This window comes from Melopsittacus undulatus, chromosome 6 (genome assembly GCF_012275295.1).
Source record: "Melopsittacus undulatus isolate bMelUnd1 chromosome 6, bMelUnd1.mat.Z, whole genome shotgun sequence".
Taxonomy (NCBI): Eukaryota; Metazoa; Chordata; class Aves; order Psittaciformes; family Psittaculidae; genus Melopsittacus; species Melopsittacus undulatus.
In genome coordinates, this window is record NC_047532.1 from 65684996 (window position 1) to 65700844 (window position 15849).

Below are 15849 nucleotides of genomic sequence, written 5' to 3' on the forward strand. Positions count from 1 at the left end.
GAAAGCGGAGGGTTTAATTGTGAATGCTTTATTACTGTGTTGATAAATGTACCATAGCATTCATGCCCTTTCAGGCCCTTTTTCATGCAATGTTTTAAAGATAAAATTTCAATAAATCTACTTAGAAGAACAATCTTAGCTTCTGTAGTAAAAATAATAATAAAACTAGCACTTACCTTAGTTTAGATCTTCAAAGCGCTGTTTGGATATTAAGCAATTTGTCCCTGTTGCCAAGGATTTTAGTTTGCATTGGACAGCAAGTAGCAGCAGGTATCTTCCCACCTCCCTTTTCCCGTCTCCGTTAGGTTTTTTTCTCCTTCCTGTTGTATTACACATATGCTAGATGGGCTTCCCTGTACATGGGAGTTCCAGACATCCCTTCCTGATGCTACTGATGCTTGTGGGTGAGTTGATGGTTCTGGAAGGAAGCACCATCCCCACTGGTTGCACACCTGGTCCCGGGAGTGCCGGTGTGTGCTGCAGTGCAGCCCTGCCTCCCCACGGCTTGGGCCCCTCACCTTGGCCTCCCACGGCGCTGCCGTATGCTGTGCCTGGGACTTGCTAGGGTGGATCAGGGGCTGGGACCACGGGCATTCTACTCAGCTTGGTCTTTGGACAGAGGGAGAAGGGCAGGATTTTGATGTCATGTGACTGGGGAGTCCGGGAGATGTGTGAAGGTGGCAAGGGATGGAGCAACAAAGTTGTTTCAGAAAACAAAACTCCCCATGTGGGTGCTTTAGAACAGCAATGTGCCTGGAGGGGAGATGCAGGGATGTTCTGCAGCCTCAGCTCTTCTTCACCAGAAGGGATGGAGTATTTTAATTTGTAGAACTCATTAAGAACTCACCAACAAAGTTTAAGTTGACAAGCAGGTATTCTTCATTGCAGCACTGGGAGACACAGGGGAGATCTCCTCCTAATGTGCCCAATCCGAGCATCAAATAGACCATGATTATATTGTTGCTCTATCTACACACATATCCATTACATTTCAGGTAAACATCATACATATTCAGTAGTTTTCCAAGAACCGTGTTGCATAATTCCCAGCCATTTTCGCATGTGAAGGAGATAAATGCTTATGCCAACTTAATCGGCTCAGAAACGCTGCCGACATAGGTGAATGACTTTATAGATTCGTAGAATCATAGAATAGTTAGAGTTGGAAAGTACCTGAAGAGGTCCTTAAGAGATTCAGGTTAGACATTAGCTAGAAGTTCTTCCTTGTGAGGCGCTGGCACAGGGTGCCCGGAGAAGCTGTGGCTGCCCCATCCACTGCCCCATGCAGTGTTCAAGGCCAGGTTGGACACAGGGGCTTGGAGCAACCTGCCCTAGCAGAAGATGTCCCTGCTCATGGCAGGGGCTTGGAACTGGAGGAGCTTTAAGGTTCCTCCCATCCCAAACCAGGCTGAGATTCGATGATTCTTGAATCAGTATCTTGTTGAGGAGAGGATGCCCTCCAGATAACCGTGCAAGCAGTTTAAGTGTGGAGATGCAATTTCATGCAATTATACTCAGTTACACTGAAAATAGTTATAGAATATCACAGTTGTCTAAGCTTTCTGTACATATCAAATGATGGCAAACTACCCCAAAATGAAATGAAAACAAATGTTGTCAGTTTAAATAGCAATCCTTGCCAAACACAATAACAAAGCAAAAGAAGAGTGGAATTCTGACTGTCAATAAAAATAGCCACTCACATTCATATGGTCTGTAGGTTATGCATACCCTATGGAATAAGGGTCAGGCACCCAATTTGAACCCAACAGCTACAGTTATACATTGTAGCTAAATTAATGTTATTTCATTTACACCTTGGACATGAATGACCTTGAGCTTCCTCTTCTGCACAATAGCTATTCCTGACATCCTATCCATCTTGCAGACTTTGGGATCTGATGTCTTAAGGGATAAAAACACTTATGTATCTCAGGAATTAATATTTCCACCACAGTTTGAGCTTCATTTAAAAGAACCAATTGGCAAAGTTTCTCAAATAGCTCTGTTCACCTCCCAGTGCCCCCATCAGACCAGACCAGTTCATCCTTAGCAGCCAGTTATCTGCTGCATAATCTCAGCATTGTGCAGGAATTAATCAACAACTGTATTTGCATGAGAGAGCTGTACCATTTCTAGAAACGATGGCTTTGAAATAAAGCAGAAACAAGACATTTTGTTTTCTGTTGCCATGGTCAGCTCAGGAAATTAACAGCAAGAAATTACTCCCTAGCGTAGCAAACACAAGAATAACAAAGTGAAAGCTGCTCAACTGTTCTACAGATACACCAAGATATTCATAAACCCTGTTGCACACCATTATTCCTTGCAAAACTCTGGAGGTCTTCCAAAGAGTTGAGTTGCTCTTGTGGACAACTGGACACGCACAAGGAAAGTGAACTGATTTTGAGGTTTTGCATTTCCAGGCTGCATGAATTCAGAAAGAACACATACCTAGAAAGAAAAAAAGATCCTCTTTTCAAAAAAAAAAAAAAAAAAAAAAAGGTTTCTGGTTTTTATAGGTTTGAATTCTGAGCCTTCTTTCCATCTTTTTATAGCACTACAGAGGAAATGAAAATCCTTTTCCACATATAACGGAAATCAGAAGTTAAGAAGCAATTTGAGAACATGCTACATTTTTATACTTCATTTTACCTTCTTGAATGGGATCAGAAACTGCCAAGGTGGGTACCGTTCTACAAGGACTAGTTCATGGGAGTTGACAGAATGAGTGGGAACTTCAACATGCAACTTCCTTAAGTACAAAGATCTGCCATATAGAATGACTGCTGGTTTGGCTTATGTCCTATTTAAGATTCAGTATAAAAAGAAGGCAGTGTAAAGCATAGCAATGTAGCACTTTTTTTTGCCTTTATATATGAGCGTGTACATATATACATATCCACATATATCTATATGATTGACATCTAGATGTACATCGTATGAAGTTCTCAAACATTTGATTTCTTTAGCCATTATCTGGTCTACTTACTTTTTATTAGTCATGTCCCATCCAGAAAGGGGTGCCCCTTTTACAGGATTGTTCTTCCTACCACATATGTTCCCAAAACTGTCATATCCAAGCACAAGTCTTTCTGCAGCACCAGCCATCACAACATAGCCAGTTATAAACATCTGTTAAGATATGTTTTAATTAGGTGAAATCGCGCTCCAACAGCTCCTCAATAAATGCTCCTTGTAACCTATGCATTTGGGTCTTGTAGATGGAGGTAGTCAAATCAACAGTTCACCCCTCTGCACAAGGCTGGAGCAAGTCAGATGGACAAGTTTAGCCCTATCGCCTCTTTAGAGCTGTCTTTCATCTATTTTTGAAGGTATGTAAGTTAAGGAGAATATCACAGGAGGAGAAAATCCTGATTTTTAATCCTAATTTTTAAATCCTAATTTCTAATCCTGATTAAAAATTATAGGAAAGCAGTAGTAAAATGCTGAACACTGCCTCTACCCATCTAGGCCAGGTCATTCAACTAGTAATTTTTCACATGTGCTCACTCCTGCTCATTGTTCAGGTGCCCTTTAAGACACACCTGGGCAATATATCCACTGAAATGAGCCCTTGCAGCTGCTGGTGCATTTAATCCGAAGTATATTTTAAACACATGAAATATAAGTAAAATGCAGGTTACCTGAAATTTCAGGAATATTCCTTCTTTAACACATGTGAAAAACCTGGAGAGAGCCACGCTGTGCACTCAGGTAACACTCTACTGATCTTTTAGATGCTGTGCTCTCAGATCAAATCCCTAATGGATCAGCTCCCTTTATACCCCAGGGGCAGCTAAGCACCTCTCCTGGCCAAGCAGCAGCAACCATTGGTCAATATAAGACACCTTGCCTAGGAATGCAGCTTAGACCCTGCTCACATGTCCCCTGAGGGTGAAAATGCCCCTTTTCAAGAACCCTTCCTAGTGCCAAGAAGCAGTAATTCTTCTGGGAAGTTGGTGAAGACCTCAGCACAACTGTATCCAAGGGGTTATTTACACACTCCAGCTCTTGAAGAACACAGTGATTCAATTGTCTCCTCTGTCCCATGGGGTGTAAACCACATTTCACACACACCAAGGACAACACACTAAGCTCTACAACTACAGGCCAAGTGCTGGCAGCAGAATGTCTTCTCAGTCCCACATTAACCACTGCTACTTTGCATGGGTACTGCTGAATAACAGCTGTGCTAGAGACAGAATGCACATACCAGATCCAGCACAACTGCTTTCTTAGTTAAGGTTGAGAGCCTTTATTTGTTATTCTGCTTTTAACACTCATGACTAAAGACGGTACCTGGGCAAAAACTGAGTCTCATACACAAATGTGTAAGTGCCTGCTTCCTTAGGCCCCACTGTAGTTTCATTTTCACTTCTATATTTGCAGTCTAACTGGTTAAATACTACTTGTTTTTAAATGATGAGTGCACATTAATGCTGTATCAATATGGAGAACTTTGCAGAAACTCTACAACTGAAGCTGAACACTAGCTGTGGGTGTGATCTTTGTTACAATAACAAAATATTTTCAGATCCAGTTTATTTGCCAAGCAAATATTTGTTAATAATTACATTGTTCTCAGAAGAAAAAGGAGAAATGAGCTGGCATTGGAACTCAACCTGAAATAGACTTTCAGGGCAATTCTGTCATTCCAAAGATGGCTGTTACAGGTCCATTGCCATCAGGATGGCAAATACCGTACACGTGTGAATTATGATTTTTAAATGGTAGAATGCTGGATACAAGCCGTAAGGATTAAGCAATGGGCAGCTGTAGCTGTATGACTGCTGGAGGGGTGTGTCTATGTGCCAGTGCTTTGCATTCCCAGAGTTATTAATGTGGCTTCAAATTTTCCACTAGGTGAACAAATCAGTGTCACTAAAAATGTATTCACCATTCAAAAACAGTTCAAACAAAAGAAAACAAATACAGGTATGCAATAAGCCATTGCAAAGAAACTGAACAACAAGAACAGCAAAAGGAAACAAACAAAATCCTAAATCCTCACCATTTGACAGGTTTAAGTTTTGCCGTTCTCTCCACTGATCAAAGCACTAAGTGTAAGACAGCATGTTAAAAAAGCCCCAACCCTCTTCACGAAGTTCATCTTCTGCTTATACAGCATTCCAATGAGTTACCATGATTTGAATTGAAAACTGATTACTGGCACATTCACGAGAATCCTGAGTAGCCTCAGACAAAGCATTCATACTTAAGGAAGTCAAAGGCTCCTCCCAAAAGCTGCATGCTGTTCCAAGCACGGCACAGACAGTGACTTGATGTAATATCAGACACGTGCTGCAAGATAACAGGGCTATAAGGAATAAGTAGAAATAACAGCCCTGTCAGATCCTGGACCAATTTACAGAACACTGAATCCTAAGTAACTCAGCCCTGTGTAGACACTGGCACCCAAAACATATGGGCAGAACTCAAAACTGTGTGTAGCAGACCCTGCAGTAAAGCACTTCACCACCACAGCAGTCAGTTGTATCTCAGTGCAATCCCGAGACCCTAACACCTGTGCCCATGAGAATTTCAGTGCAGCTTTAGTACACCACCGTGCAGAACCCCGTTAACATTAGAGCTGATTTGTCTTCCAGAAAGAGCATGCTTACCAAACCAGCCCAGTAAAGAAAGAAGAGGAGCAACCACAGAGTGTCCGTACGCTTTCTGTAAACCACTGGTCTCCACTCCCTCAGTTCAGAAACGCCATCTCCAGCATCCTAAAAATGAAAGGAAGAAAGCAAGCAAACCCCCCCAAACTTCCTGTGAAGTTAAAGTCAGGTTTCAAACGGCTGAGATTCGTGATCGAGCACTTAAAAGGCCTCACAGCGGCCAGCCCTCTGCCGCCACAGTGGCGCAGCTCGCCCATAGCGACAAGCGCAGCAGCCCCGCACGGCCCGACGAGCCCTGCCACCCCCGGGCAGCGCTGCAGCGCGGCGCTCACCTGCTGCGGACCTCCGCGCCGCTCCATGCTCCTGCCCGCAGGGCAGGGCCGCGGGGCTGCGGGCGGGCCTGGGGCGCAGCGGGGCCACGCTCGTTAGCGCAGAGCCCAGCGCCGGGCGGTGGCACGGCCGGCAGCTCCTCCTGCTAGCCCCGCTCCGCTCCGCCTGCATCGCCCTCCCCGGAGCTCAAGCGCCAGCGGCCGGCCGGGGCTCGGCGGCAGCGCGGGCGGAGCCATCCTGTCGTACACTTACTTCCCTCGATAGCCGCCTGGAGGGCTGCGGCTGGAGCCGGCAGCGCTCAGGGACAGCCGGCGGGATGGGCACCCTCCGCTCCAAGGGTGCGACTGCCTGACAGTCCATGGGAAAAATGTCCTCTTAGAGAAGTGATACAACATGTGCAACTGCAATAAACTGAGTTAGACTGAAGCTGTTTTGCAAAGCTATTTAAGAACTGGTCCATCTTGTACAGGAAACAGAGCATTAGGTGGGTTTTGCTTAGAAAATAAAATCTATTCCAGGTCTCAAGTGAAAATGCAGGATGAATCTGTGCTGACAAACTCGCATAGATGGAAGTAAAGGGGTTGTATCAGAAACCATGATTTAAAAAAGAAAGGAAGAGAATGAATCCCTTCTCCAGAGCATTCAAAGGCCCTTCTAAGCTAACTGGAAGTAAAGATGCTCATTATCCATCAATTTGTGGAGAGGTTTCATAAAGGGTGTGGAAATTGGAATAAAATTTAACAGATGTTGCAAAAGGAATTTTCTGTCTATAGAACCCAAGAGAGAAAATAACTTTTCCTTCCCTTTGTGCACATTCAAAATATGTGAATGAAGGAACTTTCACAGACAAATGCAGAACTCCATGTGAAACTTAACTTTTCTTCCCTAAGAGTTCAGTATTTTGATAATATTGGAAAAAAAACCCACAGTTATTAATAACATTTAATAACTGATTAAGAAATGTAATTCAGAAATATCAATGCCAGCCATGAAGGCTGATCCTAGCATTGGTGGCTTGCTGTCATCATGTATTAATGTGAGCTTTCACTGTTCACCTGGCCCTTTTGGAACTATTCTCTTTATTTGTTCTCCTGGTGCTACATTCTTATTGTGAATACAGGAAAACAGTAAGTGGAATAAGTACTTTTAATAAAACGCAGATCCCAAGCAGCTGAAGTTCATGGAAAACCACTGGAATCAGCACTAAGGCCTGCTTTTATCAAGCAGAATTCTTGCATTCCTTCAATTAGCCTAGGAAAAGCTGTCAGATACCTAGAATCCCAGACTAGTTTGGGCTGGAAGGGACCTTAAAGCTCATCCAGTTCCAACCCCTGCCTCTTCCAACCCCCTTCCAACCTCACACTAGAGCAGGTTGCTCCAAGCCTCTGTGTCCAGCCTGGCCTTGAACACAGCCAGGGGTGGGGCAGCCACAGCTTCTCTGGGCACCCTGTGCCAGCACCTCAGCACTCTCACAGGGAAGAGCTTCTGCCTTAGGTCTAACCTGAACTTCCCTTGTTTCAGTGTGAATCCATCACCCCTTGTCCTATCACTACAGTCCCTTTGATCCCGCTCAGCATCCTTGACAGGAATTAAATCAGGATTAGAATAGGGTTTTCTTAAATTGCAAATGAAATATTTTAATTGCACTAGTCTTCTGAATTTCAACATGGTCAAATAAAACAATTACGTCGTTTAGTAACAGATGAGCAATTTTCTCATGTGTCACTAGGTGGTGTTCTGCTCCTTGCTTATTTCCAACACAGTATTTCAGACTGGGGAGGTTTATGCTAGGATTCTCAAATGGGAAATTTCATGTTACAGTTGAAGAAAACGCCAAGAAACAGAGCTCCGCTCATATAAGGGATTTAAATACCCACTTCCAAAATGCAATACCTAAATTTCTTTCTTGTTACTTGTCCAATCCTGCAAGTGCAGATTGCCAAGATGGATTCTAAACTTTGTTTTACGACTTTGACAGGAAGAAGCTTGATAGTTGAAGCACTCAGTGGGGGCAGGGAGCTTTAGAACTGATATTTTGGAGGGTTGACTCAGTTTAACCTGAAATAGAAATGAGGTAAGAAATAGTTTTAGCGAGAAGGGTACTGCATTAATGAATTCTTTCTTTTATAAGAGCACTAATGACTTGGTCAGAGGGGTGTATTGCTGGCTTGTGCTCACTCTCCCTGATAAGAAGCCCAGCTTGGAGACTTTAGTATCCTGGTCTACATGCGCACAATGCTGATTTTAGATTATGCTTCATCCAAGTCCTGTGTCCAGCTACAGCCACTTTCCTGCAAGATTAGCATGAGAAGGGTCCACATTCACCTATGAGCCTTTGCTGCTCTTTCAAGCATGTAATGTTTCTTGTCAAGACAAAAAGAAAGAAACCTTTGCAATCCTGGAGTACTCAGGAACTCAGGGTGATTTAATTGTGAAGTAAGACAGTAACAATACAACCTGCTTGGGCTGTTATGGTGGGGCAAGCATAGGAAGGGGGATCGACATGTACATTGTCAAGACTCCCTGTAGTTTTAGGAGATTTTTTCAGACATGTTTATCAGCAGCAGCAACAGAAATACTTGAGCAGTGAGAACTCAGAAGCATTTTGCTCTGGGTTTGATTCTTTGTTTTTCACAAAGTCACTCAGATTCTATAGAAGAAAGCAGGTCCTAAACAAAAGCTTCTTGACTCCAAGCTTCTGCTTTAATCAGAAGGTTCTTGCTATTTCTCATGAGTTGTTTGCGATGTTTGTTCACAGAGAATGAATCCTGGTGCTGCCTGCACTTATGGCTCTACTTTTTCACCAAGAAACTTCCCCGGTTAAAACTGGGGTGGGAATGTGGGTTGGGAAAGAAAGGTCTTAAATGAGAACATGACAGCTCTTTGCTGGACTGGTTCAGTGAGATGACCACCCTTATCTGTATCTCCTTCTGGCTCAGACAAGGAACAGAGACCAAATACTTTAATAGCAGGACACAGCAACTGAGAAAGTCAACCTAAAAGCAAACATTTTCTGCCCAGTTAGGGAAGGTGCAGCTAAATATAATTGTCATTAATGAATCTGAAATGATCTTGGTCATGTAGAACAACTTAGCCAGCAGGCAGTGTTCTCCCCAGGGAGCTGTGTTACTTGGAATATCCTGAACTGAAACACCCAGGGACGGAACACAATGCCACCTATTATGTTCAAACTGCTCGTCAGGTTTGCTAACAATTTGCACTGCAGGACCTGGTGTTTATGTCTTTGCCTCACTTGAACCATTCAGTCTCAGATTTCTCCTGGCAGGTGCTGAAGCTCTTGGGCAATTTCAACACCAATTATTCAGTCATTTCTGAGAATGAAATCAGAGAAGCAGACATTGTGCTATCCCCCGTTAGGGTAGCAGTAAAAATATCCTTATGCATGATTTGGATCAGAGATCCCAAAATGATATAAAGAAAGCCAAAAGGAGAAATGGCTGTTGCTGTAAAACAGCTTCATGGAGTTGAGAAGGAATACCTTGGTTAATAAGGAAAGCAAGGCCCAGGAGCTCTCTGAGGAGGATTAAGGGATTCGTAAAGATCAGTATCAGGAAGTGTCATTAAAGCACTTCACTTGATGCTGTACACAGTGGGCCACTATGCCTCTGTTGAGCCACAGTAACTGTGAGTGACTGAAAGCCAACACTGGCTTAAAGAAGTTCTAAAGGAAACAGAACACTCCAACGGTAGGGAATAGAAGTCAGAGAATGGCAGAGGACTGGGCAAGGGACAGCATGTAGGACTGGAGAGTATGACTTGGTGTGAATGAGACTGAGCCAGGAGGAAGTGGCTGGAAAAGGGAGGTGAAGATTGAACAAAGAAGAAACCTGAGAGCTAAGAAAGGTTAGGATTGGTACAGGGAGGTGTACAACTAGCCAGGGAAGAAGAGGGTAGATCAGAGAAGCATGAAAGGGATGTGGGGCTTAAACAAGCAATAGCACAAATCCCGAAGGCACATAAAAGAGTAAGACCGTGGGGAATGAGCAAAGGAATCCAGGTATGCTACCACTCCCTTTCACACCTGGAGTATCACCTTTCCTCTGCTGTGAGCAAACATCCACAGGGCTGACTTGAAAGTGCCCTGTCACATTCTGGCCTGACTAACAACTCAAATCACCCTGCCAGGTTTATGATCAATCTGCTAGTGCTGTCAGTTATCCCAGGGAATCAGCTGGCAGATATCTGTCCTATGTACCTGGGGAATCCAATCCTTTTCATGACTTGAGTTAATGTCCACATTAGCTTTTCTGTTTGCTCTTCTAGAAAATCTCAGTGATAATAAGTTTACAGCTGGAATATTTACTACTGCAACATCCCTATAATCATGAAAACACACAGAAGATAAAAGAAACAATATCTCTTTCTAGTAATTTGATAATTTTGGAGGTGCTCCACTTTGCAGTCTTAGAAGTCACTTGAATTGAACAAGTTACTAACAAGGTAATAAGCCACTTATTTCTAGCTTCCAATGAACACTGATCCTACCTTCTTCTGGATCTCTCCAATGTATGAAGAAGCTCTATTTTCTCTTCAGAATATTGATAATTTAGTAGATTTTCAAGGGATGTAGGAGAAGAGAGTGTGCACATCCTATAGCCCAGCTTTATAGTTATCCAGCTTACTATTGCTAATGACCACCTTTCCCACAATTTACCAACTCTATGAATCATACAAGGAAGGAGTATAATGCCACAAAGTGAATGCCCAAGCTGGAGTACAGTCTGACCCTAAGAAAGTTTTTGGAGTCTGTTTGCTGAGCTGAATCTGATAATAAACTTTAGAGCTTCCTCATTTCAAAGTTTCAGAATTAAGCAAGAGGATCAGTGTTTCAGGATTCCATGGTGCTTTATACACCAATGCAGACAAGATACAGCACTAGAGCGTGGAATGTCAGAATTGCAAGGCACTTACTCAGTGTTCCAACTGGTACATGGCATGGGTGGCATAAGACGAAAGAGCTTGAACTGGAACTACTTCTGTTGTTCAGGACTGTTAATGTCCTTCTTCAATCCAAAGAGTAGACTTTCCAGTGTGTTGATACAGAGAACAGAGAAGTAATTGTACTGTTCTTCACAACATCTCTCAGAAAAGGCCAGGGAAGAGGACTGCCGCGGAACGGACTCAGTCAGAGATCAATGTGATCAGACAAAAAGCCCTTTATTACAAAGCATTAACTCCTTATATACTACTGCTTATACACACCTACAGCAATTTGGCATATCATGATTGGACACTTGTCTTGAAGACCCTTAGTGACTAACATATAATTGGTTAAGCACAGGTGTGAGAACTTGACCTCGAACGCTTGCCAACAGTCCACAGTTCTCATCACTCAGTGAATTCCAGCTTCTTCTTATCTTGCTTGTTTAGGCTTCCTCGGGCCTCCCATAGCCTTGCTGTATCCCTCGGAGTTATTCAGAGCTCATGTACCAAATATTCATTTTCCTGTGAGAACACTGTCTCCACATCTCCCCCTTTTTAGTTTTACTAAAAGTTTTTGACAATTTATTGTCTGCTCTGTTACTGCTTGACTTGTGTAACATAACAACCCACTACTCTAGGTAGCATTATTTCAGTAAGACTGGTCTGATTTGAAGTCACTTGAACCTTTATAACATGTGGCATACCAGTGAATCCTACACACCATGTAACAGGATGGAATAATGGGGATTTAACAGATGTGCTCAGTATACTTGTCCATTACCCACGGTCACAAATAATAGAACAGATATTACAAAGATTTCTGTTATTGCTGTTTCTTTATGTTGTTGAGTTCTGCGGCATTGTACGTTTCGCTAGCAGCCAGAATGGTCCTGTTGATAGCTGTACACAGCTGGGCCTGCCCTTTTTCCCCTGGATGGCTCTCTAATAACAGTGGAGGCCATCCCTCACATCAAGGTCTGGCATGGCATGTGTCTCCACCGCTCTACGCCTGCTGGGTTGCAGCCAGCAGCGGAGCTAAAGGTTCTTCTTGGTGGCAGACACAGAGGCCAACCCAGTCTTGCCTTTGACTGTGGTAGCAGGCATTTGGTCAATCTCAGTCCTTGCACCTTGTTGTCAATGCAGAGTTTCATCTGCTTCACCCAGTAACAAGTCACTACTACAGTAAAGCACACATGGATTTACATTAGCAGAGTAACTATTGCAGAGTGCAGCAGCATGCTGAAGATGCCAATGGCAGTGAGGGACTAACCAAAGAAACTTCTTACCAGTGGAGTTCTCCCACCCTCTTAATTTGTTCCATTACCTGCTTTGTAACAGTACCATCATATTAGAATCTTTCTAGGTTTTGCTTTAGCATCTTCTAGCAGCTGCTGCAAATTTGCATATTCTAACATCTCTTTTACAAGTGACAAATCCATACAATACAAGGTATAGTTTCTTATTAGCAACTGGCTAGTAAATACAGGTGGTTTTATATGCAAAATCCCAACCTCTAATAATAGCTACTTTACAAGCATGCATATTCAAGCTGTTACTTTTCAGTTGCCCCCAAGTGATGTTTTACAATCATTCATTTCTCTCTATCTTGTTCTGCTTGGGGTTTTCAAGGTCAGCTCCTGTAGCTGATGCATCAAGTTCTTCCATTCATCTGTCCAGCTCATGGCAAGGCTTGACAAACTTTGCAGGCAGCCACCGTGGACCTGTAGGTAGTAGGACAGAAATATACCCCTTCCTCCAGATTATCAGTTCTTGAGAAGTAGACAGGTTAAAGTGACTCCTTAAAGCAGAAGCATTCTAATGCAAAGGGGAAAAGGGGTGTGAAACAGCTGCAGAAGTAAACTGTACAGTGTTAACAGTCAAGTTTGCCGTAGCATTATCTTTTTTTTTTTTTTTTTTATCACACATGCATATTGTCTGGAAAACAAGCTTGAAGCAATATACATCAAAACTGCAGTCATTAATAACAGCTAGAGTGAGTTAATTATTTAGCATGCATAAAATTCTTACCCAATAGTTGTAAAAACTATTTCATGAACCCAACAACAAAACAAAACACTGTCTGCCCTCATCACACACACATATGCACATATGGGATCCCACAAGCACACTCCACACAACTACAATATTTAAAACACTAAATCCATACAATCATTACTCCCTCTACACAGTCCCACATAGAGAGCATGGCACAAGGACCTTGTGAAGAGTATCAGGAAACCAGCTCCAAGGAGCATCATTGCAGTGTGAGGTGGCAGGCTCAACCTTAGCGGGCATCCCCGCAGAGGCTCTGCCTCCCTCACATCGCATGAGGCTTGGGCTTTTATATTGACCAAAAAGCACACTCATTCCGACACAGGTGGCCAGCCTATGTTGGAAGAAGTGGTCAGCCATACCTATAAAGGTCTCCAAAGGTCACTGGAAACATGGATATACTTATATTCACTAACTTCTAGCTCATAAACATCACAGACCGACTTCGTGCAAAAGGGTAACCTATCCCATAATCGTCATTTATATTTTAAACACTCATGGGAGACCCACAGTTCACAAGACCCATGTATTGGATAAATTACAGAATCACAGAATCCCAAGGGTTGGAAGGGACCTTGAAAGATTCAGTCCAACCCCCTGCAAGAGCAGGGTAACCTGGAGCACATCACACAGGAACTTGTCCAGGCGGACCTTGAATATCTCCAACGTAGGAGACTCCACAACCCCCCCGGGCAACCTGTTCCAGTGCTCTGTCACTCTCACAGTAAAGAAGTTCAGAGTTCATCCAGTTAACTTGCTCAGCTGTTGACAAGGGGGATATCCTGGTTCTCCTTTGGTGCTGCTGGCTCTTTCCAGGGCTTCACCCACCGAGCTGGCACCCACCGCAGGCCGGAGTCTGTAATTACACACATATATCCTCGACCACTTAATTTTACTTCCACAGGACCCTTCCAAACACCAGTTTCCATGTCCTTGTATTGGACCAGGATACCCTGAGTCTTATTCATATAACCTGAGCCTAACGCCTGGCCATGTATTACAGCAGGAGGGTCATTAAAGTCTCCTGTTAGTCACAAGAAATTCATAACATATACAGCTTTCTGTATTCTTGCTACCGGTGTAAGCCCTTCTTCCCCCTTTTTTTGTTTTTCCAATAACTGTTTCAGTGTTTGATGTGTTCGTTCAATGATAGCTTGTCCTGTAGGAGAATGAGGAATACCAGTAACATGAGAAACGCACCAATTGCTCAAAAATTTAGAAAGTGTTGAAGAAGAATAGCTAGGTGCATTGTCTGTTTTGAGCTGTAAAGGTACTCCCATAGCTGCAAAGCAGCCACGTAGATGCATAATTACATGGCGTGCTGTTTCGCCAGCCAGGGGAGTGGCCCACACGAAGTGAGAAAAGGTGTCAATAGTGACATGGACACACTTCAGTTTTCCAAAAGAAGTCACATGGGTCACATCCATTTGCCAAAGCTGAAGAGGTTGAAGGCCTCGAGGATTAACCCCAAGGCCTATGCCCACTGCTTGGCCCTGACAGGCAGGACAAGACTGTACAATACCTCGGGCATCTGTCAAGGACAGGCCGAACTGTTGGACTAACATGTTTGCCGATAGGTGGAAGAAGGCATGAGATGTCCGGGCTTGTTGAAAAATATCTACTGGTGGCCCTGCCCATGCCGGAGCAACTAATTTATCGCAAAGGCTTCCGGAAAGGCCTGAGTGGTCAACTCTGATTGTAATAGTCCAACTAGGTGGTCCTTATTTAAATCCTGCGTTGCAATCAGAATATCATCCATATAGTGGTAAATTAAACAGTGCTGTAAGTATTGATGAATCGGCTGTAATGACCAAGAAACATAAAGCTGACAAATAGTAGGAGAATGTTTCATACCCTGAGGCAGCACAACCCATTCATATCTTTTTACTGGTTCTCCTTTGTTAATTGCTGGGACAGAGAAAGCAAATTTTTCCCGATCACTCGGATGCAGGGGAATTGTGAAAAAGCAGTCTTTTAAATCAATTATCATTAAATCCCATCCTTCGGGTATCATAGTGGGACTAGGTAAACCAGCTTGCAAGGCACCCATGTCTTGCATGACGGCATTTATAGCCCGCAAGTCATGTAACAATCGCCATTTTCCGCTTTTCTTGGGGATGGTAAATATAGGAGTATTCCATGGGCTGGTGGAAGGCACAATATGGCCTGCTTCTAATTGTTCAGCGACCAATTCATGAATATGGGACAGCTTTTCTTTTGTCAGCGGCCATTGATCAACCCATACAGGTGTTTCAGTAAGCCATCGTAATTTATAGGTTGGCTGTCCATCAATGGCCACCATTAAAAATTTTTTGTAGTCAATCTCATTCCCATTTGACTAAGAGCATCCCGTCCAAGCAATGCAATTGGAGAGTGCATGACATATGGTCTGATGCGTGTATGACTGCCATCAGATAGAAAGACATCCACCAATTCTGTACTAATTTTTGTCGATTGCATTAGGGGCCAAGCTTTTGGCCACTGACAATATGGTATGATAGTAACATCAGCCCCCGTGTCGATTAGCATAGGCAGTTTAATTATTTTATTATTATGGCCCCATATAGAGACCTGGTCCTCGGGTTTGTGCTTTGCAATATCCAATGCAAACAAAATGTGTGGGATTCCTGTGGAACCCCATGCCTGATTTCCTCTGATTTTTTGCCCCATCTGGGGAACTTTTGCTTCAAATGGGACTAATTGAGCTATTTTAGAATCCTTGGGGATGTGTACTGGGGGTGCATGTGTCTGCACCATAATCCCAATGTTTCCAGTATAATCAGCATCAACTACGCCTGGTAATACAAAGACTCCTGTCCTGGATGTTGATGAGTGTCCTAATAGCAAAGCACATAACCCATGACCAAGGGGCCCACTTAATGTAGATGGAATGCAATGG

General features: G+C 43.3%; 2 long non-coding RNA genes across 3 annotated transcripts; both read right to left on the reverse strand.

Annotated features, from left to right (window-relative positions):
- Nucleotides 1-893: 893 nt before the first annotated feature.
- LOC117436291 (uncharacterized) lies at nucleotides 894-6085 on the reverse strand. 2 transcript variants are annotated; one of them, XR_004549720.1, is made up of 4 exons: nucleotides 5957-6085; nucleotides 5625-5732; nucleotides 2993-3135; nucleotides 894-2454 (listed from the first exon to the last, which is right to left on the reverse strand). It is a non-coding gene; the product is annotated as an uncharacterized lncRNA (long non-coding RNA). The 2 variants fall into 2 exon arrangements; XR_004549721.1 differs by lacking the exon at nucleotides 2993-3135.
- A 7971-nt stretch (nucleotides 6086-14056) lies between these two features.
- Nucleotides 14057-14503, reverse strand: LOC115945303 (uncharacterized). The gene is made up of 2 exons (XR_004079668.2): nucleotides 14473-14503; nucleotides 14057-14109 (listed from the first exon to the last, which is right to left on the reverse strand). It is a non-coding gene; the product is annotated as an uncharacterized lncRNA (long non-coding RNA).
- Nucleotides 14504-15849: the final 1346 nt, after the last annotated feature.